General features: G+C 38.8%; 1 long non-coding RNA gene across 1 annotated transcript in view; it reads left to right on the top strand.

Annotated features, from left to right (window-relative positions):
- LOC309664088 overlaps positions 1-27,965 on the top strand; it is a 377,635-nt gene that overhangs the window by 84,744 nt on the left and 264,926 nt on the right. Inside the window, exons 3-4 of the long non-coding RNA XR_014265581.1 lie at positions 2,087-2,881; positions 2,974-3,481. This is a non-coding gene — a long non-coding RNA (uncharacterized lncRNA). The remainder of the gene's footprint in view (positions 1-2,086; positions 2,882-2,973; positions 3,482-27,965) is intronic.

Raw genomic sequence — 27,965 nt, forward strand, 5'->3', positions numbered from 1 at the left:
ATCATGATTAAAATATGATGACACTGACTGGAGGAGGTTAAAGACCAATTGTCCTAACCAGGCTGTGGGGAGAGGAGGGGAGGTGAGGGAAGAGAAGGGGAGGGGAGGGGAGGGGGGAGGGGAGGGGCAGAGAGGGGGGAAGGGGGAGTGGAGGGGAGGGGAGAGGGGGAGGGAGGGGAAGAGCGGGGAGGGGGAGGGAGGGGAGGGGAGGAGTTCTTGGCTCCCACCGAGTCAGTCACAGTGACCATGGTGTATACAATTGACTAATATCCGTATGTGAGAATCATGACCAGCATGGGTGTTTTCAGCTCCATACAGAGAGACAGATTTAAATATTCTGCTAATCTTCATGCAACCCAATGAGATGGGTATGATTATTTCTTCCATTTCACAGAGGAGGAAACTAAGGCACCAAGGAATTGATCAAAGTCAAGAGGTTTATTAATGATGGTACTGGAATATGTCTGGGCAATTTATTTCAGTCTGTTCACTAAACCACTACACTGACCTTCTCTAACAGAATTATTATTATTATTTATTATAATGCATGGAACAAAGTTATTAAAAATAATATTGATAAAATATTGAATTGTTCTATATGGCTATCAAATTATTACAAGTGTACTAATGAGCTTTAGTATCTTATACAGACTCCTGAATATTTCCCAACCTTACATTTGTGGTTGTAACTCTTATTCTTTGGTGACAATAAAATATTTGTGATGACAAGTTAATGATATGCAGTTTCTATACTTTGCAAACTGAAAGTGAGATTCTTGCTGTTCTGTTGATCACTGACTATTCTAAAATAAATAGAAAAGGGACAAATAATGAAGGGAGAAATTTTCTTCATACCTAATTTGTACTTAATTTTTTCTTATAGATATATAGACTGCTAGAGTTTTTTCACTTTTTTTCTAAACTGCTGTAGGTCTGAAATATTTAAATATATATAGTAAATATTACACATTGCAATATGTTTTTATATAATACACATATCACTGACACAACAATTTGATTATGATGCCTTAATGTTTTCTTCGTATTTATTTTGCTTGGAGTTTGTTGAGCTTTTCGAATCTGTGGGTCTATAGTTTTTGTTTATTTGGAAAAATTTGGCCACTTTTCTTCAAATATGTTTTCTAGTTCTTGGCTTCTCTCTTCTCTTTTCTGGAACTCCAACTATATGTCTGTTAAACAGGGTGATATAATCCCATAAATGACTCAGACTCTAATTGTTAGCTGCCGTTTTTTCTTCCTGTGTTTCAGTTTGTATAGTTGATATTATTTTGTCCTCAAGTGCACTGGTCTTTCTTTCTATAGTTTAATTTGCTTTTAATCTCAACCAGCACATTTTTTCATTTCGTATTGTACTTTTCAAGTTCATTTGTCTGCCTACTAATGTATATATGTCTGTATATTTTTCCTCTTTATATCCTATCTTTTTCTTCTTTATTTTCATTATTGCTTTCAGTTTCCTGAGTATTTTTGCAATACCTGTTTTAAGGAACTTGTCTGCTTCTTTCAAGATTTCTACCATTTTTTGTCTGTTTTTATTAACTAATTTTTATCCAGTTTATAGATCAGATTTTGTTTGTATTTTTTTTTGGATGGGGGGTTACAGGATTATTTTTCATCAGATGCTGGTATTGCATTTATTATATTGTTGAATATCTGTGTTTTCTTGTCTTTATAGAATTTTGGGCTTTGATTTGGCAGGTAGTTAAATTGCCTGTTTCTGACTTGTTCTTAAGCTTTTGTAGGATGGGTTTGAAGAGATGGCATATTAAAATTTAGAAAGTCCAATTACATTTGTAATTCAGATAAACAACAAAGCATTTATTTCAGGAAAAGTATATCCTGTGCAACACTAAAAATAGAAAATGGGACATTAAAGTGAAACTTCAATTGCAATATTTGAGACATACTTATATTATAAAAAAATGTTATTTATCTAAAATTTATCTAAAATTCAAGTAGACTATCCTGTATTTTTATTTGCCCGATTTGTCAATCCTAGTAGTTGTCATTTTGGAGTCTCTACCAAATGGCCCAGGTATTCACCCAGATCTCTCTACTTTGACAGGTTGGACATCCATCCGCTGCCATCCCTCTCTGACCTCTAGGAATTTCTCAGCTTACAACTTGCTGGCAGTTCTCCTTTGCCCACCCTTGGGCATTTTCATCCTGTGCTTGTGCAGATCAGTCTTCAGACAAGGACTTTAGGAGGATCCTAGGTACATTTCTCGGACTCTGTTTAGTTTCCTACGGCTGTAACAAATCACTACACACTTAATGGCTGTAAGCAATAGAAATGTATTCTCTCAAAGTTCTGGAGGCCAGAAGTCTAAAATCAGTACAGGCAACTACACTCAATATTTTGTAACAACTTGTATGGGAAAGGAATCTGGAAAAGAATACATATATATGTGTGTATATATATGTATAACTGAACCACTTTGCTGTATACCTGAAACTAACACAACTTTGTAAATGAACTATATGGAAAGAAAGAAAGCGAGGGAGGAAGGAAGGAAGGAAGAGAAAGAGAAAGAAAGAAGAAAGAAAGAAAAAAGAAAGAAAAGAAGAAAAGAAAGGATGGAGGAAAAGAAAGAAAAAGAAAGAAAGAGAAAGGAAACATCAGTACCACTGGACTGAAGTCACACCCCCGGGTAGTTACATTACATCCATCTAAATTGGGCAGGTTCCTACCACATGTGACACCCTGCTGTCCCATCTCGAAGCACACACAGGCTCTCCCCTCTTTGCCACCGCCTGTGTGCATCCCATCCCGTATGCTAGAAAGGACCTTCCTTCCATCGTTCCCCATACAGCCTCCCCATTAGCCCCGCTCTCTTCTGGGAAACTCTAACTCTCCTAGGTAACTAGCACATCCTCACCCTGTGCCTACCTGTTGTATTCTTCCTCTTTTGTAAATGCCACTTAAATTCCTTTATTACTTTTACATCATAGTGAGGTCAGAGAGAACATCGGCCAGGAGACCACTCTGACTGGATAATCTTCCGGGACCGGAGTTCCCGGAAAGCTGTTCCACTCCCAGTTGAGGTTGATGAGAGCTAAAGGCAAAAATTGAAACCAGCCAAGGGAAAAGCTGCACGGGACGGAGTGCAGGGAGGGCCACACCTGGAGCGTCCACCTGTCGGGTCTCCGTGGAGTCAGGATGGCCTCGCTCCTCTCCTGTTGGCTGTGACAACATACACGGAGTGTCGCCAGCAGAGACACTCACCTGAGCCTTGCTGTCTGGAGGCTTCGCCAGAGTCTGTTGACTGCATCACCGATCTGTGGTCTCAGCCCGTCCAGAGGTCGAGCAGGTACCATGGGATGTGAAGCTCCAGCCACAGATCATCCTGGCAGGCCGTCCCATGGCTGCTGCAGGCGAACAAGGACACCTGCACCGGGCAGGACCCTCCGAGGGCAGAGTCCCTCCCAGCAGCTGCGTGAAGTCCAGACCCATCTTTTGGTGAGTTTATGTCTTTGTTATAATTTTTGCTTACTACATTTTCACCTGTTTTATCCTTCCTAGCACAGTGCTAAACAAAGTTGACGTGCCATGGATATTTTCATATTAATGAATATGTATTTTCAAATGAGTGAATATTTTAACGTGATGCATGTTAATTTAATTTTCAGTGTGTGAGCTCGTTTCTCAGCACATGTGTTACTATTTTAGGGTAAAAGAGCAAGAGCGATAAATCAAAGTCTAAGTAGTGAATTCACATTACGTATGTGCATGTTCGAGAATCGACATAATGCTCATCTGGAGCAAAGCTCATTTCCCATGATGGATGAGAGAGAAAGTCCAGGATGGGGCAGAGGGAGCGGGGCTGAGAGATTAGTTCAGGCCAAGGGCATGGAGTCTGAAGGTCCTTTAAAAATCCTTATTTGCATGACTAAATTCTGGCTCATTGCCAAGTGTCCATTGTGAGGAGGGTAGTGGAATGTCTAAGGGGTCCTAACCAGCATCTTTATAATGACCTGCAAACAAGAGAGGGTTCAGGCTGCTTCTCAGGTAATTCGTGCACTTTCTTCACGAAGGCTAAGGGTCTCTCTCTGGCTGCTGTGAATGCTTGTCTATCGTTTTAAGGAAAAACGTGTGAAAGTTACAGGCAAATCTTCCGCAGGATTGTGATGGGCTGAATTGTGTCTTCCTCAAGTTCCCATGTGGAAGTCCTGACCCCCGGTACCTCAGAATGTGACTGTATTTGGAGACGGGGTCTTTACACAGATGGCTGAATTAAAATGAGGCCGGTAGGTGGGCCCCAGCCCGACAGGATGGTGCCCTTAGAGGGAGAGGCGGTTAGCACCCCCAGAGCCAGCGCGGGCATGTGCGCAGGGGAAGAACCGGTGAGGACACGGTGAGCAGGTGGCTGCCTGAGGCTTCCTCAGGAGTGACACCTGCCCGCGCCTCGGCCTCGAGCTCCTAGCTTCCAGACTGAGAAAGCGCGTTCCCGCTGTGTAAGTTACCCGGTCCGAGGGCTTTGGTTATGGCGGCCTGAGCAAGCTAATACCAGGGTCCTTCTGCAGACTCCACAGGGATCTCTTCATTATGCTTCCAAGACCAGTCCACGAAGAATCAGTTGAAAAATGAGTACATCTTAAAGCTCTAAATCCTCACATCTGCTGGAAATGTTCATCCTGTATACCTGACACTCCTCATAGATTAAAGCAGTGGTGGTCCATGCGGGCGAGACTTCAGGGGTTCTCACTCACAGATCCCTGACCAGCTGATGCCCTTTGAGACTTTGTGGAGGATTACTCATGGGGGTATACTTCCGTCTCAGAGATCAACCTCTTTACGTTAGGGTAAAACAGGAAGCCCTATAGCAAGAATCACCGTGACGTAGTCGTGATTAAGAGCAGTTAGGGATGAGTGATGCCCTGGTGCATATGGGAAGGATCATTGAAAAGATACATTTCTCTGTGTGTCTAGACTTGGTGCAATGTTACAGCAGCTCCTGAGGAAGGAAGGAAGGAGGGAGGGAAGGAAGGAAGGAAGGAAGGAAGGAGGTGAGAGAAAGAGAAAAAGAGGGAGGAAGAGAGACAGAGGCAGGAAAAATGGTCAGTGTATATTGTATGTAGTGTATTCAAAGCAAGCAGTGGACACATTGTCATTGACCAACCCTTATTGGAAACAAACTAAAAGGATGTTCATGTATAAGAGGTTAATGCCTTGAAAGGATTTTAAATGAATTTTGCATAGGATGAGGAATTCTGATAGTGTTACTAAAAATATTCCTATTGCTGGCACAGTAGGGGGTACAGAGGACTCTAAGCCTTCGAGTCCAGCTGCACAAAGACGTCCCCTTCTGCGCTCTTTCTAAGGCAGATCGTTGCAGAATTTTCTTTTACAAAAACATCTTGATAATTTATTCAATAATGAGTTCGAGTGTTTTCTACTTCCTAGGTGCCACACACTGTTTTGGGTGCTAAACTTACAGCTGTGAACGAACAAAGCAGACAGAAATCACCACTGTCACAAGGTTAAATTCTAGAAGAGGAAGACTGACAAAAGTTAAAATTTAAAATGTAAGGAATGTTAGATGGTGTACGTGCGGTAGAGAGAAACACAGCAGGAAAGAGGAATAGGGAGTGCCATGGTTGAGGAAGTTTCCATACAGCAGAAACTAACACATCATTGTAAAGCAAGTATACTCCAATAAAGATGTTAAGATAGATAGATAAATAAATAAATAGGGTGGGATTTTGAGAAAGTGGCAGAAAATGACTTCTGGGCAAAGCCTTACAGGAGGTGAGGGAGCATGACTTGAAGATATTCGGGAGAAATGTGCTCCAGGCGCAGGGTAGGCTAAGGCCGAAGGCTCTAAATGTACAGTGTTGCAGGTGTGTTTGACAACATGCAGGCTGGCATGTGTGATGCAGAGAGATGTAGGGTGGAGGTGGGGAGGCAGGGGGCAGACCCCCCCGGGGACTCGCAGGCAGGAGGGAGCCTTTGGCCCTTGTTCTAGGAGTAATCGGAAGACAGTGCAGGTTTTGTCCAGAGCAGCGACACGATCTGACTTACCTTCTAACTCATGACTCTGACTGTTGGGTTGATGAAAGACCAGAGGGGAGGGGGAGCGAGCAAGTGGAGTGCTGGGAGGCTAAAATTAAAACCTAGTCATGACAGAAACCAGGGGCACAGTAGTGAATGTGCTGAGAGATACTGAGCCTTTGTAAGTAGAGCCAACTTGATTTCCTGCACCTCAGGTGAAACTTTGTATGCTCGCTGCTAAGGGTGAAAAAAAAGGCACTTCCTGTGACTGCTATGGTCCTTATACCACAGTGTGAGGAGAGGGGGCTGCGCGTGAAGGAGGGGTCACGGCGGTGTGAAGGGAAGGTGGGAGCCGGGGTATGCGGGGCGTCCACGCAGTGGTACCCCATCCCCCCACCAGTCCACCAGTCTCATTTTCCGGCACGGCCCTGCCTGGTTCATGAGGACTTGCTAACCCGTCACCCTTCCTTCTGTTCCTCACTGTATACGTTATTCATCACTTCTACTTCTTTGTGTTTCTAGAACCTGTCAAATGATATGCCTGTAAATTTGGTCCTGCCATCTGTGGTCCTAGAGAGCCCAGTGATACAGTGGCGCTGGGTTCAGGGTGCAGAGGTCGGGGGTTCTGTCCAGCTCTGCATGGACTTGGTGTGTGACGTAGAGCAGCCCCTTCATCACGCTGGGTCAGTTCTGCATCTATGAATAAAAACACTTGACAGTGACTGTACTTTACTCACCACAAACCCAATAGCTGCCCCTCCCTCCAACAGAAAAGAAAGGTTAAGAATGAATACAGAGTTCCTGATTTTTAATTTTGCTACAAAGGGACCTTAAAAAGAGACTTGCTGTCACCATTGTTCTAATAAAGAGATTGCATTCTTATAACCAGAAAATTCCAATCAGATACCATCTTAAAGTTTAATATTTTCTGAGGAATTGCTCCTGGCTGTAATTCTTTTCTGTGATGCTGGCTGGTGAAATTTGTCCACGAGTCAGTGTTACTCGGTGGACAGGCGTCTGGAAGCACTAGTCTCGTTCACTAGTTCTTACACTTAGGCACGCCTCAGCGTGACCAGAAGTACTAGTTCAAAGGGGTTGCTGGGTCCCACCAACAGAAGGTCTGATGCCAGAGTTCCGGATGGGGGCCTGATGTTTGCGTTTCTGACATGTTGCCTGGTGATGCTGCTTGCCCAGGGACCACTCTTAGAGAACCACCCTACGTAATTTCTAATACCCATACTCTGCAAACTTGTATATTGTCCTGATTCTTTGATAACTAATCATGAGCACATCGTAGAGACATAGCCAACATTGTTATGAATAAATATGATATATTTTCTACCTACTAAAGATTTTCAAACATCAAGATTTAAAAAACCAATTTATATAATGTATTCAACTTGTATAGTTAATATAAGAAAATCTGAGCCTAAATGTTACTCGTTGGTAAACAAGTGCTACAAAGTGTGCCGTATTTACACAATTAAAATTTAAGATTCTAACGGTACAGATGAACTGGTTTGCAGGGCAGAAATAGAGACACAGATGTAGAGAACAAACGCACGGACACCAAGCGGGGAAAGCGGCGGGGTGGTGGTGCTGGTGGTGTGATGAATTGGGCGATTGGGATTGACATGTATACAGTGATGTGTATAAAATTGATGACTAATAAGAATCTGCTGTATAAAAAAAAAAAAATTATTCAAGTCAAAAAAAAAAAAGAACCAGAAGTACTTTTTTCATAGCATGAGAATGTCAGTGTATTCCAGACTTTAAGTTTACACAAAATGGCTCCATCTTCATCAGTGTAACGCTTTACCTGTATGTTCAGGAAGCACTACATACAGGTGGACATCTAATAATTATCAGTTAGTGATAATGAGAGCTAAGGCTGGACAGACAGGAATCTAGAATGTCAGTTAGTTGAAAAAGAAGCTGTCAGCTCTAGTATGCAGAATTGGAGTTGATTAGGCTTACATTTAAATTTTAGTTCCACATCTTACCAACTGCACGACTGGGGTCATATTACTTTATCTGAGTCTCAGTTTTTCCAATTGAAAAATGGAGATAACTCAAGCCCTGTAGTTTTGTTATGAGGATCAGGATAATACCTGTGAAGTACCAAGCCTAGTGTCTGGTGCACAGTAGGTGCACAGTAAATATTTTCTCCTTCCCTTTAAAAATAAATAAATAAATAAAAATAAAATTTAAGATTCTACAGATGAAATAACACCAAAGAAAAGTAGGTTACACAAAAATTCTTTTGTAAATGTATTTTTAAAGTTTAGAAAATCATAAATCAGAAAAAGCACCATAAAGTGATTCTTTTTAGGTCCTATATATAACATTAGTGTTGATTTTTAAAATTTTATATGTGATTTATAGGGAAGTGAAATGGATGTAGAAAACCTTTTCAAATTTTTAAACAAAGTGACTTCTTTTGAAAGGAGGAGAAGTCTTGTGATATTGGAAAGCATATTTTTCTAACTAGCAGTATAGGAATGTTTCAAGATATAAATGCTATGTAATTATTTGCTTTAAAAACTAGACAAGGAGGCAATCGAGCATAATTAATAGTGTTGCAGTATAACTGTAGTGGTGGTGTGTAAATGCCAAAGGAAGCATATCTGACCTCAGCCTTGTAACCTCAAAGACGTTTGACTTTGTACCCTGTGCCCCAATCCAGGAAGCAGATTGTAGAAGCCAAAGGAGCAAAATACCCTCCGTTTAGTATTCAGCTGTTACCTTGACAACTGATAATTGGTATTAACTGTTGTTTTCATTTGTAAAGGGAGCTGATTTTTTTTTAACAGACACTTTTATTAACAGCAGTTAGTTTAAATATATAGCTCAGTGCTATTGGCATTGTACATGCAGATGGCTGAAAATGTCACCGTAATTGCCTTATATGATTTTAACTACAATATCCATTTATCTAGCAAATGTATTGCACTTGGCTTTCTGAGGGTTATGGGTGTGAAAATAATTTCCTTATTTGCCATGTTTCTCTTTTCCCCCCATATATATATATATATAAAATATATATATAATATATATATTTGTGTTTGGCTCTTCAATTTTTCTTTTAAAATTATTTGTTTCTACAGATTATATTAGATTTTAGGAAAATGGTATGAGCACACATTCAAATGAACAAATTAAAGAAACTTATCTTGCAATAAGGTTATTTACAGTTATGAATCTGACATTAATATATACCTGATAACTTTCCTGTGGATCTAAGGGTTTGGATGAAAAGCCTTAAATTTTGTGCCACAGTTGCAGGAAGTAACTAAGGAGAGGATACATTTTTAATGGAAAAAAGGTCAGTATTAACCTTAGGCAGAGCTTTTACATTATCAAGGGATAAGGTGAAAAAGGGTAAATACCAATAGGGTACCTGCTATTACTCTTTATGAGTATGACATTGGGGGCTGTAAAAGCCAGGTTGCTTTGGAGGACAATGCCTTTCTGTTGATTCAAGATTTCATCTAGAAATTAAGGGAAATTCTAGTTACATCCTCTAATATTCCAAATGATGCCTCCTGGCTAAAACACGTATTGAAAGTGGTCCAAAAACAGGAACAAAGAAAGCAGTTGAGGGAATAGTTTAATCCAAATGAGAAATAATGACTGTGCCAGAGGAGAGAAATAGAAGAAAAGTTCAAGAGATATTTTGGAAATAGTGTGTCTAAGTGGTGGGCTCACTGACTATGTGGTGGTGAGTAAGTCTATGGCTCTGTGTACAAATAGGTGGCTTTTATTCCATTAACAAAGGGCAATTGGGTATTTGAATTGCCAGTGAACATTTAGATGCAAATAACCTGTAGGCAGTTGGAAAGAGAAATAGAGAACCTGAGAGCAAAATTTGCATTGTAGAAACAGATTTGGAAGTCCTCAGCCTACAAATTGCAAGCTGATAGTATGGGTGTGGGTTAGATTATTGAAGGAGGGCATATAAAACAGTAGGAGAACAGAACTGGAGCAGATCCTTGGGGAACAGCAATATTTGAGAATAATTAAAAAAAGAAGCACAAAACAGAGGGAGAAACCACTCTCAACTTATTTTATGAGGCCAGTAATTCCAAAGCCAGACAAAGGTATCATAAGAGAACTATGGACCAACATCATTCATGAATATAGATGAAAAATTTCTTAACAAAGTATTAGCAAACCAAATTCAGCAACATATAAAAAAGATTATATACCACGACCAAGCAGGATTTATTTTGGAAATTCAAGATTGGTTTATCATCAGAACATCACTTAATGTAATATATCATATTAGTAGAATAAAGTATAAAACTACAGGATCACGTCAGTAGAAATGGAAAAATAATTTGACAGTATTCAACATCTATTCGTGATGAACTGTTAACAAACTGGGGATACAGAGGACCCTTCTCAACCTGATAATAGGCATCTATGGAAAAACTACAATTAAAATCGTATTCAATGGTGAAAGAATGAATGTTTCCCCTTAAGATTGGGAACAAGGGAGAGATACTCACTCTTATCACTCCTATTCAACATTGAAATTGGGGTTCTCCTTGAACAACAATGGGAGAAAAAGAGACCAAAGGCATCTAGACTGGGAAGGAAATAATAAAATTGTCTTTACTTGCAGATGACATGACTGTATATATAGAAAGTCCTACGGAATCCACAAAACCAATTGTAGAGCTAATAAACAAATTCTGCAAGGTCCCAGTATGTACAAAAATCAGTTACATTTCCATGCTATCAATGAACAATACTGAAATAACACCAAGAATTCCATTCACATTAGCATCAAAAAGAGTAAATTGAATAGGAATAAATTTCAGAAAAAGGTGCAAGACTTGTACACTGAAAACTACAAAACATTGTTAAGAGAAATTGGAGATCTAAGTAAATTGAGACATATTCCATGTTCATGAATTGGAAGATTCAATATTGTTAAGAATGTGTATCTCCATAAAAATCCCAACAGGCATTTTGCAGAAATTGATGTGCTAATCCTAAAATTTATGTATAAATGAAAAATATTCAGATAGCCACAACAAAACTGTGGTTTCAAAATTTATTATAAAGCTACAGTAATGGAAACAGTGTGGTACTACCATCAACATAAACATTTAGATCTATGGAATAGAATTGTATAGAAAAATTTTTATCTTTATGGCGGCCAATTGATTGCCAACCAGGGAACCAAGGGAATTCAATACAAAGGATAGTGCTTTCCACAAATAGTGCTGGGACAGTTAGATATCCACACACACAAAGTTGAATTTAGACCTAATTCCATAAAATACACACTCACCTAAAAGTAACTCACAGTGGATTCTTGGCCTAAAGGTAAGAGGTAAAATTATTAAATTTTAGGAAAAATGTAAGAGAAAATCTTTAAAACCCGAGTTCGAAGATAGGACACTAAAACCATAAACAAAAAGTGGGAAAATGATGATGGAAGCTTCATCAGTATTACAAACTCTTGACCTTAATATGATCATCTCAATTGATGCAGAAAAAGCATTTGACAGAATTCAACATTTCTTTATGATAAAAACTCTCAACAAAGCTGGAATAGAGGGAACATACCTCAACATAATAAAGCCAATAATGACAGGCCCACAGCTAACATCTTACTCAATGGTGAAGAGCTAAACGCTTTTTCTCTAAGATCAGGAAGGAGGCGAGGATGCCCACTCTCCCCACTTTTATTGAACATAGTATTTGAAGTTCTAGCCAGAGAAATTAGTCAAGAAAAATAAATAAAAGGCAACCAGATCGGAAAAGAAGTAAAGCTGTCACTACTTGCAGATAACATGGTAGTATATATAGAAAACTTTAAATGCTTCATCAAAAAACCATTAGAACTAATAAATGAATTCAGTGAGGTTGCAGGATACAAAATCAAACAAAAATCTGTTGCATTTCTACGTACTACTAAAGAGCTATCAGGAAGAGAATTTAAGAAAAGCATCCCATTTACAGTTGTACAGCCATGTTAGAATGGCTGTTATCAAAAAGTTAAGAAATAACAAGTGTTGGCAAGAATGTGGAGAAAAGGGAACCCTTCTACACTGTTGGTGGGAATGGTGGAGCCACTATGGAGAACAATATGGAGGTTCCTCAAGAAATTAAAAATAGGACTACCATATGATCCAGCAATCTTACTTTGGGTGTTTATCCAAGGCAAATGAAAACACTAACTAGAAGAGATGCATACACCCCCAATGTTCATAGCAGCATTACTTACAGTAGCCAAGATGTGGACGCCACCTAAGTGTCCATCCATACATGAATGGATAAAGAAGATGTGGTGTGTATATATATATATATATATATACACACACAATGAAATATTACTCAGTCATAAAAAAATGAAATATTGCCATTTGCGACACCATGGATGGACCTAGAGGGCATTAAGCTAAATAAAATAAGTCAGACTGAGAAAAACAAGTACCGTACAGTATCTCTTATATGTGTACCAAAAAAACCGAGAAACAAATAAACAAAAACCCAAGCTCATAGACACAGAGAACAGTTTGGTGATTGCCAAAAGCAGGGAATGAGGGTGGGAGAAATGGGTGAACGGTTTTTTTACTTTTTTAGTTTAAATAAATTTAATAATTTATAATAAAAATACATTCACATAGTTTCTTTCAATCGTAATTATACAATGTAAGTTGATGCTGAGTTTCTGATGTAAAAAATGAACTTGAAATAAAAAATTCACAAAGCTATAGGGTTGAAATCATGTGGTGGTTTAACCTCCGAATTTGTGGACACAAAAAATCATCTCCTATTATAATGATTAAAAACATCATGAAGTACAAAAACACATACATAGAAGGATAGTTAAGCCACATGTAACACATTTTAAGCATGGCTTTATGCTTATTGCCAATCATGATGAAGTGCTGAAAACACATTTAGGGAGCAGTCACATCTTCCAAAGAAAGAATAGCAAATTCCATCTAAAATGTTGAAGGAAAGTTTCATTCTCAGCAGGACCATTACAAAGAATGACTGTGTGTTAATGAATGTTAATGGCATTAGCTCTACTGTCCTAAGACTACTTAGAGAGATACAGTGTAATAAAAGATACATGCTCATTCATTGATGTGCATATGTATCCAAAAGAAGAAAAACTGTTAATTATGAACCTTTATAGAATGGAGATTTTAAAGTATTTCAAGTAATTCAGATTTACCAATGATTATCTCCAAAAGAACATTTTACATCCAAAATAACATGACTAATGCAAGTGTGGTGAATACTAGATTAATTAATAATATCTGACAATTTATCTCAAATTGATATTACAGGTTTTAATGATGCATTAATTATCATTAATCAAAAAATCATTGAAGAACACATGACAGTCTTGCACCAATTTATTTCATTAGGATAATACTTGTTGGGTAAAGCAGAAAATTAATAACAAATATCGAGGTTTTTAACTGTTTAACACAACATTTTTTTATTAGAGTATATCTAATTTTTATTGTATTTTCAGATTTCAGAGGAGGAATTATTTTTCAGTTCATTGAAATACTAATTTAACGAGCATATAATTAAATATTACGTGAGATGATCAGTAGAAGGGTGAGCATGGTTTTCAGAATTCAGTCCCACAGTTCTCACTTTTTCCCAAATGTAAATTGAGTTACGTCTTAGGGAAGCATGGATACTCACTCGGTCAAAGCATTTTAAAAAGATAAGCTGATGCGTGTGCGCTAAGCAATAAAGTGTCATTTTTGGGGGGAGTATGTGTCACTTTGGGGGGGGTATGTGATGGGACTGGGAGAATGAAAAGGGTTACATCTGCCAAAGGAAAATGCCCTTTTACATGGATTTCCCCTTTTAACCAGGTATTTTTACCTTTTACAAAGCAACCTGCATGGTAGCCACCGGCTTTGCCTCAGCATCCAGATTCTGTCCCTTTTAAGAAGGTCATGCTGTCAGGAAAACGTGACATGTGCTAAATATAACATTGATACCTGCTAATACTTAAGAGAACTTGCTATTTATATCTTAAACATCCAGTATCGCACAGCCCGATGTGACAGAACTGGGACGCGAGTGCAGGTAGACCGGTCCTAGAGTCTTTGTTTTTAATCTAGGAGCAAAACGTGACTTTATGTTAAATGCTAAGAGAGAGAACAATTCTGGCCTCTTCTCTCTCCAAGACTATTTAGTTTGTTGCCTCATCAATAATGAGGAGAGAATGCCTTTGGCTTAAGTACTGATAACGTAACATCCATTTTCTTCATCAGGAAACAGAAATCCTGGAGAAAATAAACTGTTCTCAGATCTGCAAGTCCTCCGAGTGGTCGCTCTGTGGGTGGCAGTCACGTGGCCTCAGAAACCCACCAGTGGGAAGGGGGCCACTCAGACCGGAGGGCTCATTCCCGAGGTGGAAACCTGGGCTCTGGAGCAGAAACACGTATTTTCTATTTTGTGGAGCTCCTCTGCTCACTGCTTTCCTGAATTGGGGAAAAATAATTAATCTTTGGATTCACTCTCAGTTTCCTCACCTGAAAAATGGGGATGGCTAGACTCCCTCACAGGATTATGGGTTGGTTAAAGGAAAACATCTAAAAAGCACTTCCTTATTCATGCCAAATATGTTTCTCCATGCAAACGTCTCCCTCCTTTTGTTTTGTAGGTAAAGTTAGCTTCCTGAGGTTGCAGTGAAATCAGTGTGGTGGCCTCCCTGCTACGAGCGGACCGTTCTAACGCCGCTCCTCTGTAGCGTGGGCTTTTTGTTTGACAGGCAGTGTTCTAAGTGCTTTACTTGTGATGATTTAATCTTTGCAACAGCCTTCCATGTTCGATGCTATTATTACCACCCCTGTAGTAATACTGTAGTCTTCAGTCGTTATCAGCTATTATAAATATCTTATGCTACCAGAGATATTTGCAAAAAAGGAAGAAGGCCTGTTTTACCTTCTAGCACTTAAATACCTGTGATTTTCCTACTTAAGATTCTTCGTTTTTTTCTAATGCTTGTGTGTCTGGCCTGCCCTTTCCAGCTTTATCGAGAGGATAGTTACTAGTTTAGCTTCTGCTCTTTGCCTACACTTTGGTGGGCCCTTTCGAAATAAGATTGGTGGGCCCAATCTTATTTCTCAAGTTGATCGGTACACACATATGTACTGAATTTAAAGAGTATATTTGTATTAATTAATTCATTGTATATTAACTGCAAACATACTGGGAGCCGGGCAACTCTGCTTTAAGCAAGGTAAACACATAAAATGCTATCTGTACCCTTTTTGGATGGATTCTAAGGTAATGGTGAAAAGAAACATTAATCAGATAATCATGAATGAGTCATTGGCAAGTCTGAGAAAAAGCACAGGATGCATGTTTTAAAGAGAGAGTTTATTTGTTCAAGTGTATGTTTTTAAAAGACTACTTTGTGAAGTGTGAAGGTTGGGGTTAGAATTCCTAAAGACTTGTTAGGAAGCTACCGTGTAAAAGCCAGAGAAAAATGGGGGTGTTCCCTGGGATGAGGGTGACAGGGGAGGGGCTTCACAGGAGCAGTGGGTGGGAGGGTAAGAAGCACAGAGCCCTGGACAGGGCCACGGGGGGAGGTATGGACTCCCAGTGTTCTGGATTTCACTTATGCAACTCAAGAAACGGTGGGAGCATTTGCTGAAGGAGGAGTTCCTGGAGAAGAACCACGTTTAGAGGTGAAGTTCATTAGAATTTCTTTGCACGTATTGGGTTTGACGTGCCTGGAGGGGGTACATTTGGATGCCGCGGGCAGAGCTATGGTAAGAAAAGCTATGAACGTGTGCAAGATTACTTATGTGAAAGGATACAGTGAGATGGTGAGGATAAGGGAGCTTATCACAAAGGTCTGAGTATTTTCAACAGTCAAAGGCTAAATACAGGAGGGTTGGTAAAGGATGAGGAGAAAGAGCTGCCCCAGAGTTGGGGGGAAAATCAGGGGAAACAGAGGAATAGAGCACTGGAGGAGAAACCGGTCAATGAAGCTAGAAGGTGACTTTCTCATTCGGCATATGAGGGTCGATGCTGATTTCAGTCCTTCTTTCAAAGGAGCGGTGGTGAGGAAGACTGCGGCGGGTTCCGTCGTGAGCGTAGTCTGGGAAGCGGAGAGCCCGGGTGATAATTTTCCTTCGCTTGAGTGGGTTTAGATGCACACAGGGGAGACACTCTTTGGAAGGCAGTTTAAGGGGAACTTAAAACGTCCAGTCCAGCCTCTCCTAAAATGTGCCGTGCAGCTTGTTGATAGATATTATTGGTAGAAAGTGGAGTTCAATAATAAAAAGCCAGGGAACATGGGACTCAAACATGTTTCTTTCCTTCAGGTCTTCCCAGTGTTTAATATACTGATGCGCCTTTGATCTCTCAGAGGAGACCATGGCACCGGGGCCCTCCCAGGTCCTTTCACCGAGATTTAAAAGACCATTTGTATTGTAGGGACTTCCCTGGTGGCACAGTGGTTAAGAATTTGCCTGCCAATGCAGGGGACATGGGTTCGAGCCCTGGTCCGGGAAGATCCCACATGCCACAGAGCAACTAAGCCCATGCGCCACAGCTACTGAGCCTGCGCTCTAGAGCCCAAGAGTCACAACTACTGAGCCCATGCGCCTAGAGCCTGTGCGCCACAACTCCTGAGCCTGCGCTCTAGAGCTCATGAGCCACAACTACTGAGCCCATGAGCCACAACTACTGAGCCTGCGTGCCTAGAGCCCGTGCTCCACAACAAGAGAAGCCACCTCAATGAGAAGCCCATGCACCGCAATGAAGAGTAGCCCCCGTTTTGGAGGGGTGGGGGTAAATAGCTCATTTGCTTTTATCTCTGAGTAATATTCCATTGTCTGGACACAATTTATTTCTCTTTTCACCTATTGAAGTACACCTCGGTTGCTTCCAGTTTCTGCCTGAATCATGAATAAATTATCAATATAAACATTGGTGTGTAGGTTTTGTGTGAAAATAAGTTTTCAGCTCACTTGGGTAAATACTTAGGATAACGATGGCTGGATTGCATGTAAGACTATGTTTAACTTTGTGAGATACTGCCAAACTGTCTTCCAAAGTGGGTGGACCATTTTGCATTCCCACCAGCACTGAATGAGAGTTCCTATTGCTCCACATACTCTCCAGCATTTCGTGTTGTCAGTGTTTTGGATTTTAGCCATTCTAATAGGTGTGCAGTGGTATCTCATTTTAATTTGCAATTATCTAATAACATACAATGTGAAGCATCTTTTCAAATGCTTATTTCTGTATATCTTCTTTAGTGAGGTGTCTGTTCATATCAATGGCCATTTTTTAAAAATTGAAGCACAGTTGATGTACAATGTTGTGTTAGTTTCAAGTGTACAGCACAGTGATTCAGACTATGTATATGTGTGTGTATATATATATATATATATATATATATATATATATATATATGTATATATATATATATATATATATATATCAGATTCTTTTCTATTGTAGGTTATTACCAGATAGTGAATATAGTTTACTGTGCTATATAGTAGGAAATTATTATTTATTTTATATACAGTAGTGTGTATATGTTAATCTCAACCTCCTAATTTATCCCTCCCCCTCTCTTTCCCCTTCGGTAACCATAAGTTTGTCTTCTACATCTGTAAGTCTGTTCCTGTTTTGTAAATAAGTTCATTTGTGTCATATTTTAGATTCCACATATAAGTGACATCATATGGTGTTTGTCTTTCTCTTTCTGACTTCACTTAGTATGATAATCTTTAGTTGCATCCTTGTTGCTACAAGTGGCATTATTTCATTCTTTTTTATGGCTGAGTAGTATTCCATGGTATATATGTACCACATCTTCTTTATCCATTCCTCTGTTGATGGACACTTTGGATCCTTCCAAGTCTGGGCTATTGTAAATAGTGCTGCAGTGAACCTTGGGCATCTATATATCTTTTTGAATTATGTTTTTTTTCAGATATATGCCCAGGGGTGGGATCGCTGGATCATATGGGAGCTCTATTTTTAGTTTTTTAAAGAACTTCCATATTGTTCTCCATAGTCATTGCCCACTTTTTAATTGTGTTGTTTGTTTTCTTATTGTTAAGTTTTAAGTGTTTTTTTTTAATATATTGGATACAAGTCCTTTATCAGCTATGTGCTTTGCAAATATTTTCTGCAAGTATGTGACTTGTTTTTTCATTGTCTTAATCTGTGAGGTTTTTTTCCTTTATCAATAAATACCAAGTTATTTATTTTCAACCTTCTGGACATGACACTTATCATTGGAATAGCAATAGGGGAGTAACAATGAAAATAGAATGATTTTTAAATGGGTTTAAAACCCCAAAGCTAGCAGAAGGAAAGAAATCATAAAGATCAGATCAGAAATAAATGAAAAAGAAATGAAGGAAACAATAGCAAAAATCAATGAAACTAAAAGCTGGTTCTTTGAGAAGATAAACAACATTGATAAACCATTAGCCAGACTCATCAAGAGAAAAAGGGAGAAGACTCAAATCAATAGAATTAGAAATGAAAAAGGAGAAGTAACCACTGACACTGCAGAAATACAAACGATCATGAGAGATTACTACAAGCAACTCTATGCCAATAAAATGGACAACCTGGAAGAAATGGACAGATTCTTAGAAATGCACAACCTGCTGAGACTGAACCAGGAAGAAACAGAAAATATGAACAGACCAATCACAAGCACTGAAATTGAAACTGTGATTAAAAAATCTTCCAACAAACAAAAGCCCAGGACCAAATGGCTTCACAGGCGAATTCTATCAAACATTTAGAGAAGAGCTAACACCTGTCCTTCTCAAACTCTTCCAAAATATAGCAGAGGGAGGAACACTCCCAAACTCATTCTACGAGGCCACCATCACCCTGATACCAAAACCAGACAAAGATGTCACAAAGAAAGAACACTACAGGCCAATATCACTGATGAACATAGATGCAAAAATCCTCAACAAAATACTAGCAAACAGAATCCAACAGCACATTAAAAGGATCATACACCATGATCAAGTGGGGTTTATCCCAGGAATGCAAGGATTCTTCAATATATGCAAATCAATCAACGTGATACACCATATTAACAAATTGAAGGAGAAAAACCATATGATCATCCCAATAGATGCAGAAAAAGCTTTCGACAAAATTCAACACCCATTTATGATAAAAGCCCTGCAGAAAGTAGGCATAGAGGGAACTTTCCTCAACATACTAAAGGCCATATATGACAAACCCACAGCCAACATTGTCCTCAATGGTGAAAAACTGAAACCATTTCCACTAAGATCAGGAACAAGACAAGGTTGTCCACTCTCACCACTATTATTCAACAAAGTTTTGGAAGTGTTAGCCACAGCAATCAGAGAAGAAAAAGAAATAAAAGGAATCCAAATCGGAAAAGAAGAAGTAAAGCTGTCACTGTTTGCAGATGACATGATACTATATATAGAGAATCCTAAAGATGCTACCAGAAAACTACTAGAGCTAATCAATGAATTTGGTAAAATAGCAGGATACAAAATTAATGCACAGAAATCTCTTGCATTTCTATACACTAATGATGAAAAATCTGAAAGTGAAATTAAGAAAACACTCCCGTTTACCATTGCAACAAAAAGAATAAAATATCTAGGAATAAACCTACTTAAGGAGACAAAAGACCTGTATGCAGAAAATTATAAGACACTGATGAAAGAAGTTAAAGATGATACAAATAGATGGAGAGATATACCATGTTCTTGCATTGGAAGAATCAACATTGTGAAAATGATTCTACTACCCAAAGCAATCTACAGATTCAGTGCAATCCCTATCAAACTACCACTGGCATTTTTCACAGAACTAGAACAAAAAATTTGACAATTTGTATGGAAACACAAAAGACCCCAAATAGCCAAAGCAATCTTGAGAACGAAAAATGGAGCTGGAGGAATCAGGCTCCCTGACTTCAGACTATATTACAAAGCTACAGTAATCAAGACAGTTTGGTACTGGCACAAAAACAGAAATACAGATCAATGGAACAGGATAGAAAGCCCAGAGATAAACCCATGTACATATGGTCACCTTATCTTTGATAAAGGAGGCAAGCATATACAGTGGAGAAAAGACAGCCTCTTCAATAAGTGGTGCTGGCAAAATTGGACAGATACATGTAAAAGTATGAAATTAGAACACTCCCTGACACCATGCACAAAAATAAACTCAAAATGGATTAAAGACCTAAGTGTAAGGCCAGACACTATCAAACTCTTAGAGGAAAACATAGGCAGAACACTCTATGACATAAACCACAGCAAGATTCTTTTTGACCCAGCTCCTAGAGAAATGGAAATAAAAACACAAATAAACAAATGGGACCTAATGAAACTTAAAAGCTTTTGCACAGCAAAGGAAACCATAAACAAGACGAAAAGACAACCCTCAGAATGGGAGAAAATATTTGCAAATGAAGCAACTGACAAAGGATTAATCTCCAAGATTTACAAGCAGCTCATGCAGCTCAATAACAAAAAAACGAACAACCCAATCCAAAACTGGGCAGAAGACCTAAATAGACATTTCTCCAAAGAAGATATACAGATTGCCAACAGGCACATGAAAGAATGCTCTCAACATCATTAATCATTAGAGAAATGCAAATCAAAACTACAATGAGATATCATCTCACACCGGTCAGAATGGCCATCATCAAAAACTCTAGAAACAATAAATGCTGGAGAGGGTGTGGAGGAAAGGGGACACTCTTGCACTGTTGGTGGGAATGTAAATTGATGCAGCCACTATGGAGAACAGTATGGAGGTTCCTTAAAAAACTACAAATAGAACTACCATACGACCCAGCAATCCCACTACTGGGCATATACCCTGAGAAAACCATAGTTCAAAAAGAGTCATGTACCAAAATGTTCATTGCAGCTCTATTTACAATAGCCAGGACGTGGAAGCAACCTAAGTGTCCATCATCGGATGAATGGATAAAGAAGATGTGGCACACATATACAATGGAATATTACTCAGCCATAAAAAGAAATGAAATGGAGGTATTTGTAATGAGGTGGATGGAGTTAGAGTCTGTCATACAGAGTGAAGTAAGTCAGAAAGAGAAAAACAAATACAGTATGCTAACACATATATACGGAATCTAAGGAAAAAAAAAAAAGGCCATGAAGAACCTAGTGGCAAGATGAGAATAAAGACACAGACCTACTAGAGAATGGACTTGAGGATATGGGGAGGGGGAGGGGTGAGATGTGACAGGGTGAGAGAGTGTCATGGACATATATACACTACCAAATGTAAAATAGATAGCTAGTGGGAAGCAGCCGCATAGCACAGGGAGATCAGCTCGGTGCTTTGTGACCACCTAGAGGGGTGGGATGGGGAGAGTGGGAGGGAGGGAGATGCAAGAGGGAAGAGATATGGGGATATATGTATATGTATAACTGATTCACTTTGTTATAAAGCAGAAACTAACACACCATTGTAAAGCAATTATACTTCAATAAAGATGTTTAAAAAAAATTAAAAAAAATTTTTATTGGAGTATAGCTGATTTACAATGTTGTGTTAGTTTCAGGCGTACAGCAAAGTGAATCAGTTATACATATACATATATCCACTCTTTTTTAGATTCTTTTCCCATATAGGTCATTACAGAGTATTGAGTAGAGTTCCCTGTGCTATACAGTAGGTCCTTATTAGTTATCTATTTTATATATAATAGTGTGTATATGTCAGTCCCAATCTCCCAATTTCTCCCTCCCACCCTTATCCCCTGGTAACCATAAGTTTGTTTTCTACATCCATGACTCTACTTCTGTTTTGTAAATAAGTTCATTTATATCCTTTTTTTTAGATTCTACATATAAGTGATTTCATATATTTGTCTTTCTGTGTCTGACTTACTTCACTCAGTATGATAATCTCTAGGTCCATCCATGTTGCTGCAAGTGGCATTATTTCATTTCTTATGGCTGAGTAATATTCCATTGTATATATGTGCCACATCTTCTTTATCCATTCTTCTGTTGATGGACATTTAGGTTGCTTCCATGTCCTGGCTATTGTAAATAGTGCTGCAGTGAACACTGAGGTGCATATATATTTTCAAATTATTGCTTTCTCTGGATATTTGCCCAGTAGTGGGATTGCTGGATCACATGGTATCTCTATCAATTTTTTAAGGAACCTTCATACTGTTCTCCATAGTGGCTGCACCAGTTTACATTCCCACCAACACTGTACGAGGGTTCTCTTTTCTCCATACCCTCTCCAGGATTTATTGTTTGTAGGTTTTTTGATGATGGCCATTCTCACTGGTGTGAGGTGTGTGAGGTTTTAAATAATTAAATGTAATTAAAAGCTTTTAATACCCTGCATTTACTTAATTTTTTTAACTAGGCATAATCTATATACGCATATACTTTTGGCTTCAGTGAACAATTCTGAGCCTGCTTTCAAATGAAGTATATTTAGTGTTTTGTACTCACTCTTTCCCCTCCCCTCCAAATGGGAACCCAGAGAGGTGAATGCCTTTGCTGTTTCAGGCAGCTTGGTGACACTAAAGGCTACCATTTACTATTGTGCATCACAGGTGCTATATCAGGATATATTACAAATTTAGTTATTTAACCTAAATAAATAACTGAGAATTTAAGAGATAATATCTATGTTTCAAAAAGGTGTGAAATTGGTTCTGAAAATTTAACTTATTTCCCCGGAAATTAAAAATTGGTAATTGGTATATCTGGGATTTTAGTCCACTCTGCCTGGCTTCACTGACCATGTACTTCTAACTATACTGGATGATGCAGACCAATTTCTCCCAATATTCATCTGAGAACCATTTTTGAGGGGAAGATCAATCCAGTTGGCCCATAAACAGAAGTATTTGCCATTAGTTATCAGCTCTAGGGATCACAGTAACTCCCTGCTTATGTATCTAATGCCCTGTTTATTTATTTAAATCACTGTTTCCCACTGTCATTTTAGGATTAAATAGACAGTGTGTGTGAAGACGTGGCACATCCTGGTCTCATAGAAAACTCTAAATTGGGGACATTCCTGCTACTAACAGCATTTCCATTGTTATTGCTTTTATTTTTATTTTTAATAACAGATATTAGTCTTGGTTACTTGCAGAATGTGAGACCTTCAGCAAATCAATTACCTTGTCAGAACCTCTGATTCCTCAGATGTAAAATGGGAAATTTTTCTTTATTGGAGTATAGTTGATTTACAATGTGTTAATTTCTGCTGTACAGCAAAGTGACTCAGTTATACATATATGTACATTCTTTTTTTAAATATTCTTTTCCATTATGGTTTATCCCAGGATATTGAATATAGTTCCCTGTGCTCTACAGTAGGACCTTGTTGTTTATCCATTCTAAATGTAATAGTTTGCATCTACCAACCCCAAACTCCCACTCCATCCCTCTCCCCACCCCCCATGCCCCCCGCCCTTAGAACCACAAGTCTGATCTCTATGTCTGTGAGTCTGTTTCTGTCTTGTAGATAGGTTCATTTGTGCCATATTTTAGATTCCACATATAAGTGATATCATATGGTATTTGTCTTTCTCTTTCTGACTTCACTTAGTATGATATTCTCTAGTTGCATCCTTGTTGCTGCAAATGGCATTATTTCGTTCTATTTTATGGCTGAGTAGTATTCCATTATATATATGTACCACATCTTCTTTATCCATTCCTCTGTTGATGGACACTTAGGTTGTTTCCATGTTTTGGCTATTGTAAATAGTGCTGCAGTGAACATTGGGGTGCGTGTGTCTTTTTGAATTATAGTTTTGTCCGGGTGTATGCCCAGGAGTGCAATTGCTGGATCATCTGGTAATTCTATTTTTAGTTTTTAAGGAACCTCCATACTGTTTTCCATAGTGGCTGCACCAACTTACATTCCCACCAACAGTGTAGGAGGGTTCCCTTTTCTCCACACCCTCTCTAGCACTTATTGTTTGTGGATTTTTTAATGATGGCCATTTTGACTGGTGTAATTACCGATGTGTTGAGCATCTTTTCATGTGCCTACTGGCCATCTGTATCTCTTCTTTGGAGATATGTCTATTAAGGTCTTCTGCCCATTTTTCAACTGGGTTGTTTGTGGTTTTTCTGTTGTTGTTGAGTTGTATGAGCTGTTTGTGTATTTTGGAGATTAATCCCTTGTCTGTTGTGTCATTTGCAAATATTTTCTCCTTTAAATTTGATACAAATTCCCTCACAGGGCTGTTGTCATGTTTAAAATGGATAATCCATGAAACTACTTGGTGGAATGACAGACACAAAGTCTCTGCTCAGTGAAGGTGGTTCATCAGTGCTGCCCCTCCCCCTGGAAGGGTGTTTACCTGGCTGCCAGATGTGTGATGGTCTGATTACTGGTGCTGAAGAGTTGTCTTCTCTTTTCCCTCTTTCTGGAACGTTATAGATTTTTTTGACATTTCATGCTGGTAAATGATCCTTGTCCTGATGAGATAAAACATATTTGTTAATTATCCCCAGGAGCCAGGGTAAAAAATAAACATTAATAATAAAATGTTTGCATGCCATCGGTGTAAATTGAGAAGACAACACTCTAGCAGTTTCTGTACCTATTTTGGTGAACATCACATAGAAGTAACTAAAAAGTAATCAACAAAATAACAGCATTAATGGAACGAGAAAGACTTGATAACACGAAATAGGACACCATCCGGTACTTCTAAAATGTAGTTTACAGACCGAAGTGGAAATCTCCTCTGCAAATAACTCTCAGGAGTAACAGTTTATTTGCTCAAATCTTCCCAGTCTCGCTCTGACCCCACAGCCTGCAGACTTTTATTACTTCCAGGATTGGATGATGGGTCCACACAAAAGTGTCCTCCCTAGATTCTGGGATGATTTCATCTTTTTAAGGCTAAGCTCATTTCTTTTTCTTCTATTCCCCATACCACTCTGTAGCATATGCTTAAATACAAGGTCATTGGTCTCACTTTCATTATCTTTCCTCATCTCTCATCAAAAGTGTAAAAGAAAGGTAAGTGAGAAGGAAATAAGAGGAAATTGAACTCTTTGGTCTTGTATAAGATGTTGGAAAAAAGGACCTACTGGTTAAAGGGGGCAGACTCAAGATGTCTCAGGTAAGACAGTGAATCAAACTTTATATCAAAATTATATATATTTACTGATGTCTACGTACTAGCCAGTAACTGTTACATACGCTCCTTTCCGTTCCAACAGTTCAGGTAATTCATTCATTCAAGGAACATTCATTGGAACCTGCTTTGTGCCCGTATTTGAACCCAGGAAGCATGGTTCAGAGCTTGTTCTCTTAATCATATTTTTCACTGCCTTTCTTGATGTACGCATGTCTCTCAATCACATAAGTGAGTCCTTGTTTGGCAGGTTACGGCAGTTTACTTATTTCTATACACTTCACATGGTGCATAATGATATTTTGGTCATAGAAAGCAACCTGAAACGTCTAATTGAACTGGAGAGAGATTTTCTCTTTTGTCCTCCGTTCAGTTTATTACATTAAATAATTCAAGCACTAAAGTGGATATCTAATTTCAAATTTCTAGTTGATTATTTTAGGTATTTCATGTAAGCAGAAAATTATAATTAGTTTCTTCCGTTCAGTTACATGAACTCAGCCTCTAGAAATATATCTGATAATTTGGTTGCCTTGGATAAAGAAATATTTGTACTTATGAGATACTTCAGAATATTCTGGATCATACAATAGTAAACATAATTTGCTTGCCACTAACTTATAATGCACTGGAACCCCCTCCTCAATGTACATTGTAAGATATTACGTTATTGTTACCTTAAAAAGTAACAGCTAATTACTCAGGCGGTAATAAAAATTAAAGAATACTTTCGTACTATGCTATCATCACTTGGTCACAGTTGAAGCTCAAGACATGGATTTCTTTTAGGGAAAACAGTTCTGTTGAGAAACTTATTTTAAATGTGCTTTGCAGCACCTTAGGTGATACAGAACCTCCTTTATCTTGCTCTTTTTACTATCTAGGAAAGATAAGTTTCTGTTTTCTGGTACCAAGAGTGCTCCAGGATAAAGTTTGTTATTTTCACATGTACTTTACTGGTGCGCAAATGCAGAATTAATTTATAAGAGCGTTAACTGCATTGGAAAAAAATGACCTAGTAGATGCTTCCACCAGTAGGAAATCAGAACCCAAGTATGAAGTCCCTCTGGGTCTCTGCTGCGTTTTCTCCTCACACTGTTCTTATTTCCCGTGGGGTCAGCCCCTCGAGCCCGTGGTCCCCTCGTTTCCTGTCCCTCAGCTTTCCTCTGTGAGGTAAAACCAGGGCCAGTGAGCTGCTGTATCCGCTGCAGGAATCCTGTGTGGTTGGCATCTCTGCTTCTGGGTCAGGGGCGGATATTGCCCATCTGCCCAGTATTTTCCCTAACCTTCACTGCCTTTTCTTCTCAGACTTTAAAAAATATCGAAGATCATTAACCTAGAAACGAACGTTCAATGTCAAACAATAATGATCGATTCTCAAGGCAATTTCTTGCTTTTGACGATTTGCTGAGTAAGTTTATAGCCCGTGGTAATCGCCAGTTAACCTCAGACAATCATCAATTCTTACCAATTTAGTAAAAACTCAATCTAGGTATTTCAGTGTAGTGTCTGAAAGCTTCTTTCAGTGTGGAGGTGGCTGTGACAGGAGGGACACAGTTGTTTCTCAACCATTGTCTTTAAAAATAACAACGCACGACATCAGAGAAATTGTATTTTCTTCAGCCGTGATTTTCCTAGAAGGTTCATATATGAAAGTTGAGTAGAAATTCTGATATAATTTATTCTTTGTTTTAAGAGAAATGTTTAATGGAGGGTATTAATTACCTGGAGTCACAGCTTGTTTGTGTGATTTAAATTCTCAATGATAGTGCTAAACGCAAAGTCGCAAACTTTAGTCCTTGCTTTCTGCCAATTACTTTCTCAGTTATTCCAGTGTTTCACGATGGAGAGTCACGCAATACACAGTAAGCCATTCTAGCCTGTCCATTTTTTGTCCTCCAGGGAAAGGTTAATTTGGGGGTTCCCCTGGATCTTATGCCATCAATTATTGATACTTTTAATTTTAATCTTTTATTTCTGTCTGTAAAAATATGTAAAACTTCTTTCAAAAATGAAGTTTTCCTATAATTCTACTGAGTTTTGTAGATACTTTTCTAATTATTTCCTTCTCTTTATTATGAAATTTCTCAAAAAGATACTCTATATCACTTGTCTTTTATTCACTCCTGACACCTTGCCTTTTCTTTTTTAATCTTAGCCCTTCTCCCCAAACTGCATTTTTAAAAGCTGTAAATATTTTCCTAGTTTTCAGATCCTTTTGTCAGTCTTACTTTTACCTTCTTCATTCAGCTTCACCAGCTGCTCTGTATTGACAGGTCTTCCTCTGCCTTGTCAGGATCAAAATGGCCCCATATTTGCTCCCTACTTCTAAGGATTCTTCCTGGACCCTTTTCTGTTTTGGGTCCCTTCTCTCACCCTGTTTGTAGGGCATAATGTAAGCACTGCCATCCCCTCCCCTCTCCCCTCCCCCGTCCTCCCCCCCTCCTCTTCCCCCCCCCCCCCCCCACAGTATCTTTGGGAAAATCTCACCATCTCTGGACATTAACCCTGCCCTCTCTGGATATCACGCCTCTAGCAGTGAATCCTAATTTCCGGTCCCACATTTCTCAAGGCCTGCTGACTATTTCAACCTGAGGAATTTACTTGTCATTTTTCATTTAAAAAAATCACTTTATCTTTACCGTAAACGAGTTTTTCCTTTGTACCTCCTTTTAAAAAACTCAGTACTTCTGGTTTCCTCTACTCCCTCAATCATCAGAAAGCTCAGCTGTATCATTTTCCTTCGCTTCCTCTTCTGGATCCGTTCCCGGGTCCAGGTGATGCTCAGTCCGC

This window comes from Balaenoptera physalus (assembly GCF_965194825.1).
Source record: "Balaenoptera physalus genome assembly, chromosome: 7".
Lineage (NCBI taxonomy): Eukaryota > Metazoa > Chordata > Mammalia > Artiodactyla > Balaenopteridae > Balaenoptera > Balaenoptera physalus.